Source organism: Jaculus jaculus, chromosome 3 (assembly GCF_020740685.1).
Source record: "Jaculus jaculus isolate mJacJac1 chromosome 3, mJacJac1.mat.Y.cur, whole genome shotgun sequence".
NCBI classification, from domain to species: domain Eukaryota; kingdom Metazoa; phylum Chordata; class Mammalia; order Rodentia; family Dipodidae; genus Jaculus; species Jaculus jaculus.
The window spans coordinates 132,692,797-132,709,911 of NC_059104.1; the positions used below are offsets into that span (position 1 = coordinate 132,692,797).

The 17,115-nt window shown below is 45.4% G+C and overlaps 1 protein-coding gene and 1 non-coding gene across 4 annotated transcripts in view; one reads left to right on the forward strand and one right to left on the reverse strand.

Moving 5' to 3' along the window:
- The window catches only part of Apba2 (amyloid beta precursor protein binding family A member 2), a 279,036-nt gene that overhangs the window by 49,588 nt on the left and 212,333 nt on the right, over nt 1-17,115 (forward strand). The gene's annotated exons all lie outside the window — the stretch shown is intronic.
- On the reverse strand, nt 3,350-3,456 carry LOC123459626. The gene has a single exon (XR_006636385.1). It is a non-coding gene; the product is annotated as a U6 spliceosomal RNA (small nuclear RNA).

Below are 17,115 nucleotides of genomic sequence, written 5' to 3' on the forward strand. Positions count from 1 at the left end.
TAGGAGTAAACACTTTGCTTTCTCAGCTGGCTGATGCTCTGTTTGTGGTTTTTGTTTTGTTTCAACCTTCTGGATATTTAAGCTTTGCTGGTGCTTGTGCAGGTGAACCTCTGTGCAGGCCAGACTTTCTGCAGACAGGGATGGGGCTCGACGTCCCGTGTGGAGATTGCCAGTGAGTTGAATGCATTTCCTTCCCTGGGCTTTGCCTAGTGAGTCATTGACATAAGAGTCTCACTGATGTGCTGAGTAGAAACCCTAGGGATAGTTTTACCTGCCAGGGCCCACACTGGTCTCTTTACAGATCCTAAATATAGTTATGCTAATTTTCCTTCATTATCTGTTTTCACAAATTTACATTTATAGTTGTCCCTTGGTATCCATGAGGATTGGTTTAACAGATACCTGCAGATCCGAGAATGCTCGAGTTACTTATATGACATGGTGGCATATTTGCATAGAACCTATGTCCATCCTTCTGTACCTTAAATCATTCTTAGATGACTTATAATACCTAACAAGTTGCGACTGCTGTAGTGTAACTGCTTGCTATACTGTATGGAAGTCTGTGCATGTTCAATACAGACACAGTCATGGAAGGCCTAACTACATAGCACAGAAGAAATGAGTCATAAAGCAAATAGTGTTGAGCAAGTTGTGCTATAGGGAGACCAGGATCTGGGAAATGGCAGGGCATGCTAACATCATTCACATGAACTCTGGTGTCCAGTATGTGGGAAATTCATATATTGCTTTTTAGAACTTTCTGGAATTATTATTTTTTAATCTGTGGTTGGTTGAATCCACAGATGTGGAACCTGGAGATAGAGAGGGCAAACTGTATTTTGAGAAGAAAAATAGAGAGGGACCTAGCATTTGTGGGAGAAGTCAGACAAGAGACGGCATGTTTCCTATGGCCTGCCCATTGAACCTCAGCTGTTTGTTCATGGGAGTCACTGTTTCTGACTCTCTGTGGGCTGAGTGGCCCCCCCATCCTCATATTGTACCTCTGGGTGTTTTGTCTCCATGTCAGGTATTGATGGGCACAGGCATACAGGTGGTCAGCTACTCCTAGGTCCCAGGAAGGAGCTGGCAAGGAGACCTTGTCTTGCATGACAATAGCAATTCTTAAATCATTTAATACTCAGGCCATTCATGATTGACACCATAGTCAGATGTATCACATATGGGGCACCTGCTGAGGCATGAGAGTGACCATTCCTGCATGTCTCTTAGGGCAGCCATAGCAAAGAACCACAAGCTGTCTCTCAGCTCTGGAGACCAATTTTCTTCTGTGGGCTGCACAGACCAGATCTGCTATGGCCTCTCTTCTAGGTTCTGGTGGCTTCCCATCCATCTTTGTTGTTGCTTGGAGCACAGTTCTCACCTTCACATGGCTTTCTTCTGGTGTCCCTGTCATTCTCCCCCAATTTCCCCTTTATTTTATGCGGACACCAGGCATACTGACCTGGCTTCAGTTTACCTGATCATCTGCAAAGATCTTAGTTCCAAATGTCACAAAAGGTACTGGAGACTAGGTCTTTGATGTTATTTTGGGGATCATAACTCAACAACACATCCCTTCTTAGTCCAGGACCCATTATTGATCAGTCTGTGGGGTCTGGAGCAGCCCAGTCCATGCGCAGGTGAGAGCATTGTCATGAGGAGGCGATAACTCTGCATGCTGGGAATTGGCTGAGCACACAATAGGATATGACTTCATCATCACAGTACAACCTTACCTCTGCGTTGATGGTTTTACTTGAGTTCCATCTAACCAATATAGGTATATGATTATTTTAGTTTAAATCTCATGTATTAGTCAGGAGAGCCTGCATCATGCAACAGGAACAAACATCCCCCAGACTTGGAATACAGGCTTACCTTGTTTGATTACATTTCACTGTACTGTCCTTCACAGATGCTGCCTTTTTTACAGATTGAAGGTCTGTGACGTGTCTACCCATGCCATTTCCCAACAGCTTAGATGATTTTTAGCATTTTTTGGTCAATATTTTCTAATAGGGTATGGATATTGTACTTGTTGGACATAGCATGATTACATACTTAATGAGGACAGTGCAATGCAAACATAACTTTATATGCACTGGGAAGTAAATAAATTCTTGTGACAGCTTTGTTTTGACATTTGCTTCATTGCAGTGGTCTGGAGCTGAATCTGCAGTGTCTCTGAGGCATGTTGGAGGGAGAGGGCAGCCTCTTGTCCTGGGCAGAGGGCAGAAATAAACAAACACGGCATGTGTTTGTCGTCTGGCACTTGGCTTTGGATCTGGGGAGGCATAGGAGCATGGGAGTCTGAGCAGGCAGGAAGCACATTCCCTGCTGTGTCCCCTTTCTGGTGTCCTCTGTCCTGCTGTCCCCTCATCTGTGTGCCCCATTCCCATGGTGCGCAGCTTTCCTGCCCGTGGCTGGGGTCTGGTTCACCTTCTCCATTGTCAGGAGCCGGGTTCTGCTTCCTCCTCTTCCTGTGCTAGGATCTCTCTCAGCCTTTCGGGGCTTCTTGCCCAGCTACTTTACTGCCTTGTCTAGCATGATTGGCAAATAGAATAAATAAGAGGGCTTACTTCTGTTTCTTGCTCCCTGTGGTGTTTTTGAGTGATTTCCAGAAAAAACATAGAAGGTTGTGACTCTTCCTAAAAACGGGAAGTCAGCGTGGTCACCTTCAACCTGCCCTAGTCCCTTCCTTTGTGGTGTGTGAGAACACCCAAGGCGACCGATCCCACACACCACTTCTGTCCCCATATCCCTAGTCACTTTAGGGACTTTGCTTCCCTGCCTTCTGGCCTCGTCTTCTATCTTAGAGGGGCCAATGTCCATCTTCTCATTACTAAATAAGAAATTTGTAAGGCTTTAAAAAATATTTTTATTTATTTGCAAGGAGAGAGAGAGGTAGAGAATGAGAGAATGGACCCAGGGCCTCTAGCCAGTGCAAACAAGTGCCAGATACATGTGTCATTTTGTGTATCTGGCTTTATGTGGGTAAGGATGATTTGAACCTTAGTCCTTAGGCTTTGCAAGCAAGTGCCTTTAACCACTGAGCCATTTCTTCAGCCCAGGTTTTTAAAAATAATTTATTTATTTATTTATGAGTGATAGAATGAGGGGAGGAGAGAGAGAGAGAGTGAGAGAGTGAGAGCGAGAGAGAAATTGGGTGCCCCCAAGGCCCTCACGACACATGGGCCACCTTGTGCATCTGGCATACATGGATCCTAGGGAATCAAACCTTGGTCCTTTGGCCTTTCAGGCAAGCACCTTAACCACTAAGCCATCTCTCCAACTCCCCAGGTTTATTTTTTATTTTTTTGATTATAAATCTGTAGTTTTTTTTTTTTTTAATATGTAACGCTTCACGAATTTGCGTGTCATCCTTGCGCAGGGGCCATGCTAATCTTCTCTGTATCGTTCCAATTTTAGTATATGTGCTGCCGAAGTGAGCACTAAATCTATATAGACAAAAACTGACAATATGGTATGAAGTTTACATTTAAACAAAAATTTCAGACATCTAACACATGCCTAAAATGATTAACAATGTAGCTCTAGATGTAGGTCTAGACAATACCAAGAATTTATGGGTCTTATGATTCAAGACAGAGTATTTTGGGTATGTTAATCTTTAGGTTTTATTTTGTGTTTTCAAGTCAATCTATACCCCAATATGAAAACTATTTGTCTCCTGACACTAGGGCTTTTTGATATTTTTTTATTAAAGAAAAATTTATTAAAGAAAAATTCACACAATATAAAATTAACTATCTTAATTAAATTTATTTATTTATTTTGGTTTTCCGAGGTAGGGTCTCACTCTAGCTCAGGCCGACCTGGAATTCACTATGTAGTCTCAGGGTGGCCTCGAACTCATGGTGATCCTCTTACCTCTGCCTCCCAAGTGCTGGGATTAGAGATGTGCGCCACTACGCCCGGCTCTTAAATTTATTTTTTAAAACTGATAAATAATGTAAACCTTGTACCTATCTATAATTCCATGTGACACTTTGATATGTGTCTATAAAGTTGTGCAACATTCAAATGAGGGCAAATACTTATCATTCCTATATGGTAAACACGCAAAATCCTTCCTTCTAGCTGTTTGAAATACACAACATGTCACTGTTGTCACCCTGTTGTGCCACAGTGCACCTACTGATTAGCTTTGCCCCACTCCTCCCTTCCCCACTCTCTTCAGCCTCTGCTAACTTCCCTTTTCCTTTCGATTTCTATGAGGTCAGTTTTTAAAATCTCCATGAGTGAGTTCAGATGGAACTTGTCTTTTTGTGCCTGGTTTACGTCACGTAACCTAATGCTCTGCAGTTCCACCCATGCTGTCGCAAATGACAAGACTTCATTGTCTTTTTTAAATGGTAGAATGGTATCCCACATTGCATGTTGTGTTAGTCAGTTTTCTGTTGCTGTGTCAGAATACCTCAAGAAAACAACTTCAATGAGAAATTATTTATTTTGGGTCAGGGTTGGCTGGGCCTGTGGTGAGGCAGAGCATTATGGCAGAGAGGTATCCTCGAGCAGCTGCTCAGCTTAGGGTGGCCAAGGACAGAGAGATGTGAAGAAAGGAGAGAGAGGACAGCAGCTTTTTCAACTCCATGAGGTGAAAAAGGTGGGCTAGAAGGGCCGAGTCAGAGGAATGCCCTTCTCTTAGTTCTGAAACAGGGTTTGGGTCCAGTCCTTCCCCTGGGGTCTCCTTTGTTATAGAGAAGGCTCTGCTATACTTTTCTCATGCCCTACCAGAGTCACTGGCGAGTGTTTCTTCTTCACAACTGCAACCTCTCACTATGTACAGTGACCAGATGGTCCTCAGAAGGGCCCCTGTGGTGAGGCTGAAGCCAGGGCCTCTGGAGCAGTAGAACATGATATATAGCTCTTCTGTGGTCACTTCAGATTGCTCATTGACCCTCGCACTGTAAAACACTCTTCATCCACCCATCCCATAGTTCTAATGCCTTGCAGTGTGGGATGTCCACATTCAGAAAAACAGTCCGCCCCCAGTTCCCACATCTTGTTGATGTGAATCTCATGGAACAGATTTGAAATTGCTGCCATCTGCTCTTCTCTTAATTACAAGTGCACAAAATATTATTTTCTCCGTTCCATGAAGGCAGGATGGAGAATACATATTCCCTCAGATCTGTTCTTGCACAAGGCAGAGTGGATCTGCCTCCCACCACTAAACATGCTGCTGCTGCTTGTGCCCGACACTGATGTGACCCCAGCAGTGAGTCACTCAGAAGAAAGATCGGCGCCCCCACGTCCACATAAATTCAGCAAAAACGTGGAGACCCGGGGCTATGTCCCTGCCTGTCTGTGCTGTGCCAACCTCCCAGTTTATACCTTTGATACAGGGTAGGCACGGACTGGCAGAATGGGCAACAGCTCCCTTCACTGAAATAGACTTGGACATTCTTCTCAGCAGGTCTCATGACGACAATGCTTTCTGTGATTGTGAACCAGGACTCGTTGAACACTTTGAACATGTGGGGTTTTATGTGGCTAATAGGTGTCAGATTGGGAGTCCTGTTGGAGAAGGTTGTGTCACGTCTGCTACCCAATATATGTCTTCTATGGGTGTCCTCCTGGGGAACATTAGCTGTCAGTGCCCAGTGCTGCTGTTCCTTTTCTGTTCCATCCCTGGGCTTGCTAACAAAGGTGAGGGGAGGGTCTTGGTCCACACTCAGTGTCCCACTGAACCTGTCTTGGAAGCGTGATCCTTGCTGACATGTTCAGCAGAGCCTTGGAGTTTTCTGCTGAATGGCAGGAAGTGTCTTTCAGTGATAAAATGAGATTATAGTCTCCCTGCTTGGCTGGTGCTCAGCCTGCCTGGAAGGCGGCTGTGGAAGGCAGGCTGTGCCTGTCTTCTCCTCTTCTCCTGTGTCTTTCCTTGCCAGAGGACCCATGCCTGTGCCCCCTTCTCCCTTCTTGCTGAGAGAAACAGCTGAGAACTAACTAGTCTGATGCCCATGACTGCTCTTTCCATCCCCAGAGCCTTCAAGTAGTCCTCTTGGGCTGGCCCTTGGTGAGCACTCAGTACCCCGAGCAGTAGGCGTCTCCCACTTTGACAGAGGGCTTAAGCCCTTCTGTTCTGGAGGGGCTGGCTCTGGTCTCAGCCTTAAGCCTCTGGATTCTTAGGAAATTTAGGAGTGGACCTCAAGACACCAAGTGCCTGGCAGCCATCCATAGAAACTGTGCTTGGGAGGCAAGGTGAAGCCATTTCCTTCCTCAGACCATAGCCTCTGCTGGACTCTGTGGGCCAGAGCACTGGGAACATAGTAGGAGACATCTGTTACCTCTTTTAGCCCTAGGGCAGCAGACTGGGTCACACTGAACATTGTGTTCCAAGACTGGTGACTTTCCAGGAGAGACTGCCTGAGTTGGCCACTCTGTAGTTCAGAGTCTGAGCCACAACCTGTTGGTGAGCCCCTTTGGGCATGGGTAGAGGCCGTCCAAAGATCATAGGGGAAGCAGAAGCTAGGGAGGCCTGCTATGGCTTGAATGTGTTCCTTGGAAGAACATGTGATAGGGATGTAATCATTTGTGGATGGTGTTTGGAGTGAGGCTTTGGGAGGTAACAATGATTAGATGAGGTTGTGAGGGTGAGCAGCTGTGATGGCTAATCTTGTCAAATAGGTGGAATTTAGGATTATAATGGAAACAAATCTCCTAGCATGTCTGTGAGGGAGTTTTTAGAATAGGTTGATGTAGGAAGACCCACTTTAACAGTGGGAAGCCCCATTCCATGGGCTGTAGAAAAAGAAAGCAGAACACCAGCATTCCTCTCTCTCCAGCCCTGGAACTGCTGAGCCGTCTCGGTAGCTCAGCATTCATTTCTTTTCTACTTACTCTAAGCTGCCTCATCCTTCTGCTGCCATGACATACCCGCCTTGATGGACTCCATTCTCAGAATGCTTGGCATGTGCTGGGTGCTTGATTGATGGGCTCTTGTCTGCAGAGCCCCAGGGCTTCCTGCCTGACTGGGCCATACCATGCGTGGGTAAGCAAGTTAATGGGAAGCACAAACAGCTTACACAGGATGGGTGCTGGAGGCTTCTATGAAGGTGAGAGCTGGGGCTGGCAGGAGGCAGGGGCCCTGGGAGAGCAGCGAGGGGCCTAGGACCCACCCATAGTAGACAAGTCTTAACTCCTCTCTCAGTGATGGTGCTCACAGTGTTCCTCCGTCTAGTCTGGGAAGTCGCTATAATAGAAACATGCATGTCACAAACATTTCTAGGCAGAAAGAGAATGCAGTTCACAATCTGCAAAGCATCATTTAGACCTGTTTGGCTGTCCTTCTTGTGTAAGGACTAGCCTGTGCATGCCTGGCACTGGGCTAGAGGTCATCAGAGCCATCATCTAGGGTGTTTAACAGAGAAGCTTGCTGTCATCAGATGTATTAGAAGAGGCATGAGGTGGGGAGATGGTGCTATGCTAGATACAAAGCATGTGCTATGTCTTCCCAGGTCCATGTGGTCTGGGGACATGTTGCTGTGGCTGGTTGGGGAGGAAGGGGTTATTGAAAGATGCACCGGGGTGGACATGATGAACGCAATCCTCTTACAGACAGAAACTTCCATGGTAGTTTCATCATGGTATATTCACATGCTAAAGACTGTGCATGGCATGTGGCTCTGACCATCACTGCCAACGTCAGATGGAACATGGCTCCTGTGGGAGGGCTGGACCAAAGGAATGCTCTAATAATAAGCATTTAACGTGGCAACCAAAGACAATGTTGAAAGCAATATAAACAACACTTAGGACACCTCAGGTAGTCTTGGCCATATCCAGTTGTTCATGTTTAAAACCACATAGATTCCTGCAGCCTTCCAGTGTCCTGAGATTTTGCCACTCTGGGTGGTATTATTGGGATTGTTTCGTTAACATTAAGGATTTGGAGGTTTGATGGGAACATTTTCTATCATAAAAAGGGTAAAGCGATGTTTTCCTTTTGCAGGGTTTCTGGTGGTTAGAAATGTTAAAGAACCAATCTGTGGTCATTGATTTTTTTTTTTTTTTTTTTTTTTGTGTGTGTGCAAGCATAAGCATCCCCATGAAGATTGATTGAGGGAAACATGCTCTCAAAGGTGAGCCTGTGCTCCAGGCATCTTCATAGTGGGGGAGAAGAATGCTGGGCCTGCAGCATGAGAGTTTTTCATGTGAGAAGGTATCAGGCTGTTTGTACACAGGCTTGATGTGCTTGGATGCAGATGATGGGTAACAAGCTTGTTGTTCTGCAGGTGTGCGCAGGGCAGAGTCACACTTAACATGCACATGCTTCTGTCCTGAGTTTTTCTTTCATTTCTTTAATATTTTAAATTTAGATTTTGTTGTTGATAGGAGTTCAGTTGACAGGGAGTACCATCAGTCCTGCATCTCAGCAGATTCAACCAGCCATGGATTGCAAATACTTGGAAAACTTGTGCTTGTGTTTAATCTTACCAACTTTTCTTTATCCTCACACAGAACACTAGAACTGTTTTCATTGCACTTGTGCTGCATTAGCCATTAACTCATCAGCAGATGATTTATAGTCTACTGGAGATGTTCAGATGTGCTCCGGAAACGTTGTGCCACTTTACCTAAGGGACTTGAGCCCCCACAGATTTTGGTATCCTGAGGGGTCCTGGTATCCAAGAATATCAACCAGTGAACATATTCAGAGACTGTGTAGGCAGAAATTTAGTCCCTAAAGATGTTGACACACTCATCTCTAGAACATATGGATCCATTCTTTTACATGGCCAGAAGAATTCTCCTGAGGAGATGGAGTTGGGTCTTGAGCTAGACAAGCCATCTTAAATCACCTGGGCAGACCCATGTCCTCATAGCTGGGCTACTCACCTTTCTCTTAGTGTAATAAAATGCCTGACACAATCAACTGCAGTGCTTTTGGCTTACAGTTTGAGGGGGTTAAGCCCCTGGTCCTGTGGTCCAATGGCTTTTGGGTCTGTGGGGAGGCAGTGCATTGGGCAGGGTCGCATGTCTGTGGTAGGGCAACATATCAGGAAGGGTCACTTGGTAGAGCAGAACTGCTGCTTCATTGCCAGAGTGTGAAAGCAGAAGAAGCATACTGCAGTTACTTCTTGTTGCTGGGACCATACACCTGACCAGGAGCAGTTTATGGAAGGGAAAAATTTACCTTGGCACAGTTTCAAGGGGAAGCATCATTATGGAGGAGAAATCATGACAGGCCTAAGCAGGAAGCCTGTGTCACCTCTGTACAGTAGCTGGAAGGAAGTAGTTTAAGTACTGGGCTTGGAGCAGGGATGTCTTACCCCAAAGACCACCCCTAGCAATACACTTCTTCCAGCAAGGCTCCACCTCCCAAAAGTTCACAACCCAAAATTGCTGCCAGCTGGAGGCCAAGTATTTAAAACACATGAGCTTGTCAGGAACATTTTACTCAAGCTACCACAAAGAGAAATGGTCAGGGGTCTTGCAGTTTCCATCAGGTGCATGTCTCCAGTGACCTAAGACTTCCCATTCGGCCCTGTCTTCTGAAATTTTGACCACCTTTAAGTAGCACCAAGCTGGGGAACCATGCCTCAAAATCTGGGCCTGATCCCAAGCATAGAAATGGTGATCCTTATTGGAGAGACATGGTGAGAGTCAGATTTGAGGGAAAGATGATGTGGTAACAGATTAGAGATTGGAGTGATGTTCATTGGAGATGGACAAAGGGAGCCAGTTGTGGAGTCACTGTCTTCTGTGGCCGAGTGGCATGGGCAAGCATTTCAGCTGCAAGCCAGCTAATTAACTGCCAGTCCTCCTTGGTGTGGTCTTCTGCAGGCATGGGTGGACAGACATAATGGAGTGTCCCTGAGATGCAGGTTTTCTGCCTTGCTTCTGACACAGGTCCACCAGAGAGTGGTGCCACCTCACCTACCCTCCTCTCTCTGCCATTATCACTGGGTTGTGAGCTGCCTCCAAGGTTCAGAATAAAATGGCTAACCTCTAGTCAGGCTTCTGTTGGTTGCTGCATTTCTTTTGAGTAGTCTCCCATGGTGATGTGGGCATGACAGACCTGGTACCCTGAACCCCACTGTCTTCCTGGGCCATGTCATCATAACAATGAGCCTTAACACCTGGGCTTCTTTGGCTTGTGGAAAGCACTTCCAGTGATGGAAACCACATCACAGACCTCACCAGGAGCCAGATAGACTTAGCATTCAGTGCCAGGGCTGTGCCCTAGCCATTTCTGGGTTCTTCCTTTAATCTACTAGTGATGGAAGTGGATTTTTTAGTGCTGACTAAAGACTGATGTTTCTGTTTCAAGGTATGCTGCCAGGCAACTTAGTTATAAATTAAGCAGCCTTTTAAAAGAACACTAACAAGCCAAGAGAGTAGCTAGCATAATGAGACTTGATGCAAGTCAAGATGCTGTCTGCCTCTAGGCTACTGGGAAGCCCATTGCTCCAAGAATGGACAATAGAGATCTGGATCCTTACATTATTGAGACGGGTGATCCCAAGGTTATTTATTTCCAGATGTAGTTTCACTGTTTATGGTGTGTGTGTGTGTGTGTGTGTGTGTGTGTGTGTGGCTTCATTGATTTTCACCTTGCTGTGTGTGGAGTCTGGACTCAGGCTTGGGGCTTTGCTGGGGCAACAGCCCCTAGGAACTGGTATATGGGCTGAGTCTAACCTTTCCTGTCGCCTAGCAGTTCTGGTGTATCCTGTTCATTTCTTTGATAGATTCATGTCCCTGTTCCCTTGGATTTGTTTTTTAAAGAGTACAAATCTTGGGCCCTGAGTGTGAGGAAGAGCCCACTCTTCTTTGAGAGAGTTTTGGCTCTCCTGTTAACCTTCCCATGCCCTGCATGTCTTCAGAGTTTCTAAAGGGGAAATGATCTCAGAGTGCTGGTATTCTCAGTTTTGTCCCAACAGCCTGTTCTATCTTCAGAGCTCTGCTAGTCACTTTGTCTCTGCCTGCACCCACGGTGTTTATGATCTCCTCCTTCTCTCCCTTTGTCTGACCTCACCTGTCCTCTGCTGTCTAGGCTGGGTTAAATGTGATTAAAGTCTGTGCCCTGTGGGCTTGATTGGGCTGCCAGCATCTTTGGTATAATCCACTTCGAACAGTGGGAGAAGGCTGAGGTAGAGGAAAAAGATAATGTGTGAGGCACAGGGATATCCTGGGTCCAGACTCTCTGTAAGTGTTGGAAGATGAGAAACAGGTCATGAGTATGGCACAAAGTGGTCGCCATGGCTGCAGAGTAGCTGTCCAGCCAGTAAGGCTGGCTCAAGCAAAAGGCTTTGCTGAGACATGGAGTTGGTTTTGTGTTCTGTTTTGCTTGTTGTTTCTTGTTAGTGTGAGGAGAGGAGACTGAGAAGGGCAGGGAAAGAGAAGATGGCTGAGCTGTGGTGGCAAGGTGGCAAAGGACCAAACAACAACACATCTCTGACAGGCCATCTACCCACTTGTTCACAGGCTTTTGCATTGGTGGTACGAATTGCTATGCTCAGTGGTTGTGAGTGCATGTATGTATGCCTATGTGTGCATCAGGCAGGGGGAAAGATAGAACTCTTAGAACATCATCCAGAGGCAGATAGTCACAAGGGCAGAACAAGTTTAGTGGCAGCGGCAGAAGTCTCAGGGACTTCTGTGAACAATGCAGTTCCCTCAGACCCCAGAGGAAAGGTGCTCACTCTTTTTGGGAGGCATCCCATGACTTTGGTCATTATTGCTTTAATAAAGTTTATTTGACCGTTTAGAAAAATAAACAAATAAGTAAAATAAGTGAAGTTTCAGTTGTACAGTTGGTTTAAATTTGTGGAGAAGTCGCAGTGATAAAGAGAGAATCCAGAGAACCGATTCTTCCTGCCCCATTACAGTTCTCTTGTTAACATCTTAAATCACAACATGGCTCATTTGGTACAGCTGTGAAACCAACATTGCTGTGTGACAGTTTTCAGCTTGCCTTGTTTTTGATGATCCTGACCATTTGAGGAGTAAGGGGCTGGTGCATTATAGGCTGCCTCTCAGCTGGGGTGTCTCTGATATTTTCCATGGTTGGACTATGATTGTGGACTGTGGGGAGGAAACTCTACACAGTGAAGTGTCATTTTTCAGTGCATCTTTTTTTTGCTTTAAAAATTATTTATTTATTTATTTGCAAGGAGAGAGAGAGAAAGAGAGAGAGAGAGAGAGAGAGAGAGAGAGAGAGAGAGAGAGAGTGTAGAGAGGGCGCGCCAGGGCTTCTAGCCACTGCAAATGAACTCCAGACGCGTGCACCCCCTTGTGCATCTGGCTAACGTGGGTCCTGGGAAATGGGCCTCGAACCGGGATCCTTAGGCTTCACAGGCAAGCGCTTAACCGCTAAGCCATCTCTCCAGCCCTCAAAAATATTTTATTTATTTATTTATTTGAGAGAGAGAAAGAGTGAGCGAGTGCGCGCGAGCGCGAGCGCGTGCCAGGACCTCCAGCCACTGCGAACGAACTACATATGTGTGCGCCCCCTTGTGCATCTGGCTTACGTGGCTCCTGGGGAGTTGAACCTGGGTCCCTTGGCTTTGCAGCCAAGCACCTTAACCGCTAAGCCATCTCTCCAGCCCCACTATGGGGTCTTAAATGTGCCAGTCTCTGTGGGAGGGTCAATCTCTCAGAGTACTCCTGCTGTTGCAGTCAAGTTTGCATTGCTGGTAGAAATCACCCAACCAAGAGCAGCTTGTGGGCAAGAAACAGGTTTATTTTGACTTACAGTCTTGAGGGGGAAGCTCCATGATGGCAGGGGAAAATGATAGTATGAGTAGAGTGTGGACATCACCTCCTGACCAACATAAGGTGGACAATAACAATAGGAGACTATGCCAAACACTGGCAAGGGAAAGCTGGCTATTACACCCATAAGCCTGCCTCCAACAATACACTGCCTCCAGGTGGCATCAATTTCCAAATCTCCATCAGCTAGAACCCTAGCATTCAGAATACCTAAGTTTATGGTGGGGGGGACATCTGAATCAAATCACCACACCTGTCCACTCTGTGGCTCTTACATTCTTTCTTACCACTTTTCTACAATGTTTCTTCAGCCTTGGAGGGCATGTTCTAAGCTTCCTTTAGTGTTGAGTTCTCAGCAGCCTCTGGTTTTCTGCTGAGTTTTGAGTGTCCTCAGTGTCTACCACCATCTCCTTAGAGGAGGTTCTCAGGCTGGCAGTGAAAGCAGCAGTCATATTTAAGTTGCCATTTCTTTTGTAATGTTTCCTGGGCCTTGGCAGATATGATAGACATGACTGTCCTATGCTAGACAGTCAACTGTCTATTCTGTCATACTGATGAGTCTTGGGTTTCCTTGGTATTCTCTGCCTGCCATCTGTAAAAAGCAGACTCTATCCAAGAGTGAGAATAGCATGGCTCAAAGGGGATAACCAGTCAGGAGGCTTTTTGACAAGCATAACCTTTCCTTTTAGATAAAGAACAGTGGAAGCTTTCCTTGAGGGTCTATAACCTTCTAAGCTATAGGCTTATGACTTGGTTCCCAGTATGATGTATAAATTTTATCTCACTGAGTGGGTCTCATAGCCAGTCAGACAGCAGTTGGCTACACCTATAACCTGTGCATCACTGTTACACTGGTGTATATATCTTACCTGAATGGTTGATTTTGTAGCATGTAGGATCGACTGCATGTTCAAGCTGTTGGTTACTTTTGTCCCCTGGCCATTTCCAGCATGATCTCTCAATGCTCTACAACCACAGCTTGTGCTGTCTTCAGCATTATGGTCTCACCATTTAGTTTGGTGGGTAACCAGGTACTTTGACAATTTCCTATAATTCTTTTGGTGGCCTCATGGACCTCCTGACCAACAGCTCACTCTATGGGGCTATGGTGGTTTGAATTAGGTGTCCTCCGTAAACGTATGTGTTCTGAATTCTTACTTTCCAGCTGTTGGCAATTTGGGAGGTAAAGCCTTGCTAGGAGTGGATCTTGAGGTTTATTAAGTCCTAGCTTACCAATGTTAGGGCTCACTCTCCTGCTGATGTCATCTACTTGATGTTGGCAAGGAAGTGATGTCCGGCTTACATTCTGTCATCTTTTCTCTGCCATCATGGAGCTTCTCCTTGAGACTAAGGCAAAATAAGCAACCTTCCTCTCATCAGCTACCTTTAGTCATATTCTTTGTGCCACTAATGAGAAGATAACTATAACAACATGTTGGCTCCATTTTGTGGTGGGGTCATTGCTGCCATTAACCTGTGTGGCTCTTGGCCTTTTGGAAATGATTTGTGTGAAGAATGTAGAAGTATTTGAAATGACCTAAGAGACACCTTGAAGTGCTATAAGCAGAATTTGATGGACCATTCTGGTGTTCGGCCAGAAAAGCTGGCTTGAGAGACCACAGCAGAGGCAAAAGGCTCTGCTTGAGAAATGAAGATGGAACTATGGACTGTGTGGGCTTGACTTATGAGAGGAAGAAAGAGCTTTATCTAGACTGGCCTAGAGGCAGTTTGTGTGAGAGTCTGGCTGTGTTCTGTGTCCTGAGAACTTGTGCAGGATTGCATTGTGTAGAAATGGACTTGAGTGAGCAGAAAGATATGGCACAGAAAGAAACTAAATATGTGGGCCATAGTGGTTGTCCGTTCAGTTGCAATTGTTTGAGAGACTACAAGCATTGAGATTGGGCCAGCTGATCTGCATTGGGGAAGCAGAAAGAATTCTGACTCTTAAAAATTAAGAGAGACTAATGGAGAGATGGAGGGGATATGACAGAGAGCAAAGTTATGAAGGGGAAAGTGGGGAAGGGAGGGAAATACCGTGGTTGTTGTCTGTAAATATAAAAGTTGTCAATAATTAAAGAGCTAACACAGAAAAAAAAGTAGGGGCTCTGAATGCTTAAAGGAATGCTCTGCTCTTCAAATTTGGCTCTATTTCCCCCTGAATGCACAAACTTAGTAGCCCACCTGGTACTATGGGAGTGTTGCAGTAAGGTTCACATTGCTGGTAGAAATCACCCAACCAAGAGCAGCTTGTGGGAAAAAAAGGTTTATTTTAGCTTACAGGTTCAAGGAGGAAGTGCCACGATGAAAGGGGAAAACAATGGCATGAACGGAGGATGGATACCACCCCCTGGCCACCATAAGGTGGACATTAGCAGTAGGAGAGTGTACCAAACACTGGCAAGGGGAAACTGTCTATAAAACCTATAAGTCCGCCCCCAACAATACACTCCCTCTAGGAGGTATTAATTCCCAAATCTCCATCAGCTGGGAATCTAGCATTTAGAACAACTAAGTTTATGGGGAATACCTGAATCAAACCACCACAGGGAGCATAACAAGTCCAAGAAAGAAAGGGTTATTGGAGTTGCGATGCATTTGTTTGTTTGAAATGGCCACTGGGTGATGTGAGGCAAGGTTGTTGGAGTCCCTACATGGAGGTTCGATGGAGCCGTGAGGATGAACTGAGGGTTGTAGTAGAGACCCTGTAATTTTATGGAGATGCCAGGCCTGTGGGACAGCTGCCAAGGGGAGCTGCCTACTCAGGATGGATTGTTCCCTGGACTGTGAGCAGCCTAGCTAGAAGGGTGGAATTGGAACTCCAGAGACTCCATCATTGGTCAGAAATGTCAGACATAGAGCTACAGATTTTGATGTTTGTCCTGTTTGTTTTAGATCGTGCCCTGGTTCAGTTTTTCCTTGCGGTGCCATCTTTTGCAGTGTGAATATTTGTGTCATTAAGTCTTTTGATTTTATAGCTTAGTTAAGAGCTCTTGGACTATGGGGATGTTTTAACAGTACTAAAATTGAAAAGACTATGGTGACTTTTAAGTTTAGATTGAATGCATTGCATTTTATGTCATTGATGGTTGTGACCAGGGGAGAAATGTGGTTGTTTGAATCAGGTGTTCCCCATAAACTTAGGTGTTCAGAGAGTTGGGTCTATATCTGGTGGCAGTTTGGGAGGTGGAGCCTTGCCGAGCATGGACCTCGAGCGTGATTATCCCCTAGCTTCTCAGTCTTGCCACTCGCTGTCCTGTTGTTGTCCACCTGATGTTGGCAAGGAGACAATATTCAGCCTTTGCTGTACTGTCTTTCCCCTGCCATCATGAAGCTTTCTCTCAAGACTGCAAGCCAAAATTAACAACTTTCCTTCCATCAGCTGCTTTTGGTGGGGGGTATTATGCCAGCAATGAGAAGGTAACTACAATAGGGGTAACTCAATTCTGGCACCACAATTTGCCAGCAACAGCCTATGGTTTTAGGGTAAAGCTCTTTCCACCCCTTCAGGGTGCTTCGCTTCTCTGTTCTCCTAAGAGAGTTAATGTCTTTCAGTATCTAACCAATTAGAAGGCTCCTATGGTGCTAATTCATGCTCTTATTAGTTCTGTACATCTCTCCCGCCTCTTCACCCCTTACCCTAGTCCATTCCTGTACTCTTCCTCCCACTTACCTGTCAAGTATCCCTCCTGTCATCCCTCCCTGCCTGTCTCCAAGGCTCACTTCATCTTCTTTATCAGCACTACAGACACTTATTAAAACTTATGAAGAAGAATCAAGATGTTAAGAAATGCATATGAGAAGGAACATGTGATACTTGTCTTTTATTTGAGCCTGTATAACCTCACTTAGTATGATTTCTTCCATGTCCATCCATTTTTCCTGCAAATTTTGTTATTTAGTGCTGAGTAGAATTCCACTGTGTATGTACCATATCTTCATTATTGATTCATCAGTTGATGGACATCCAGACTGATTCCACTTTCTAGCCATTGTGAATACAGTAGCAACAAACATGGCCAAGCAAGCATCTCTGTAGTAAAGAATAAAGTATTTAGGGTATATGCCCAGGAGTGTTGTAGCTGGATCAAATGGTAGATCTATCCTTAGACTTTGAGGAACTTCGATGCTGAGTGGTTGTCCAAGTTTACACTTTCACCCTGCACTGTCACCAGCATTCATTGTTCGTTTTTCTTTTTCTTTTTTTGGATGATAGCCATTTTGGTGAGAATGAGATAGAATCTCAAAGTCTTTTTAATTTTCACTTCCCTGAGGGCTAAATATGTTGAACATCTTTTAAGATGTTTGTTTGCCATTTATATTTCTTCCTTTGAGAACTCTGTTCATTGTCTCTGTGCCATTTTCTTGGGTGTC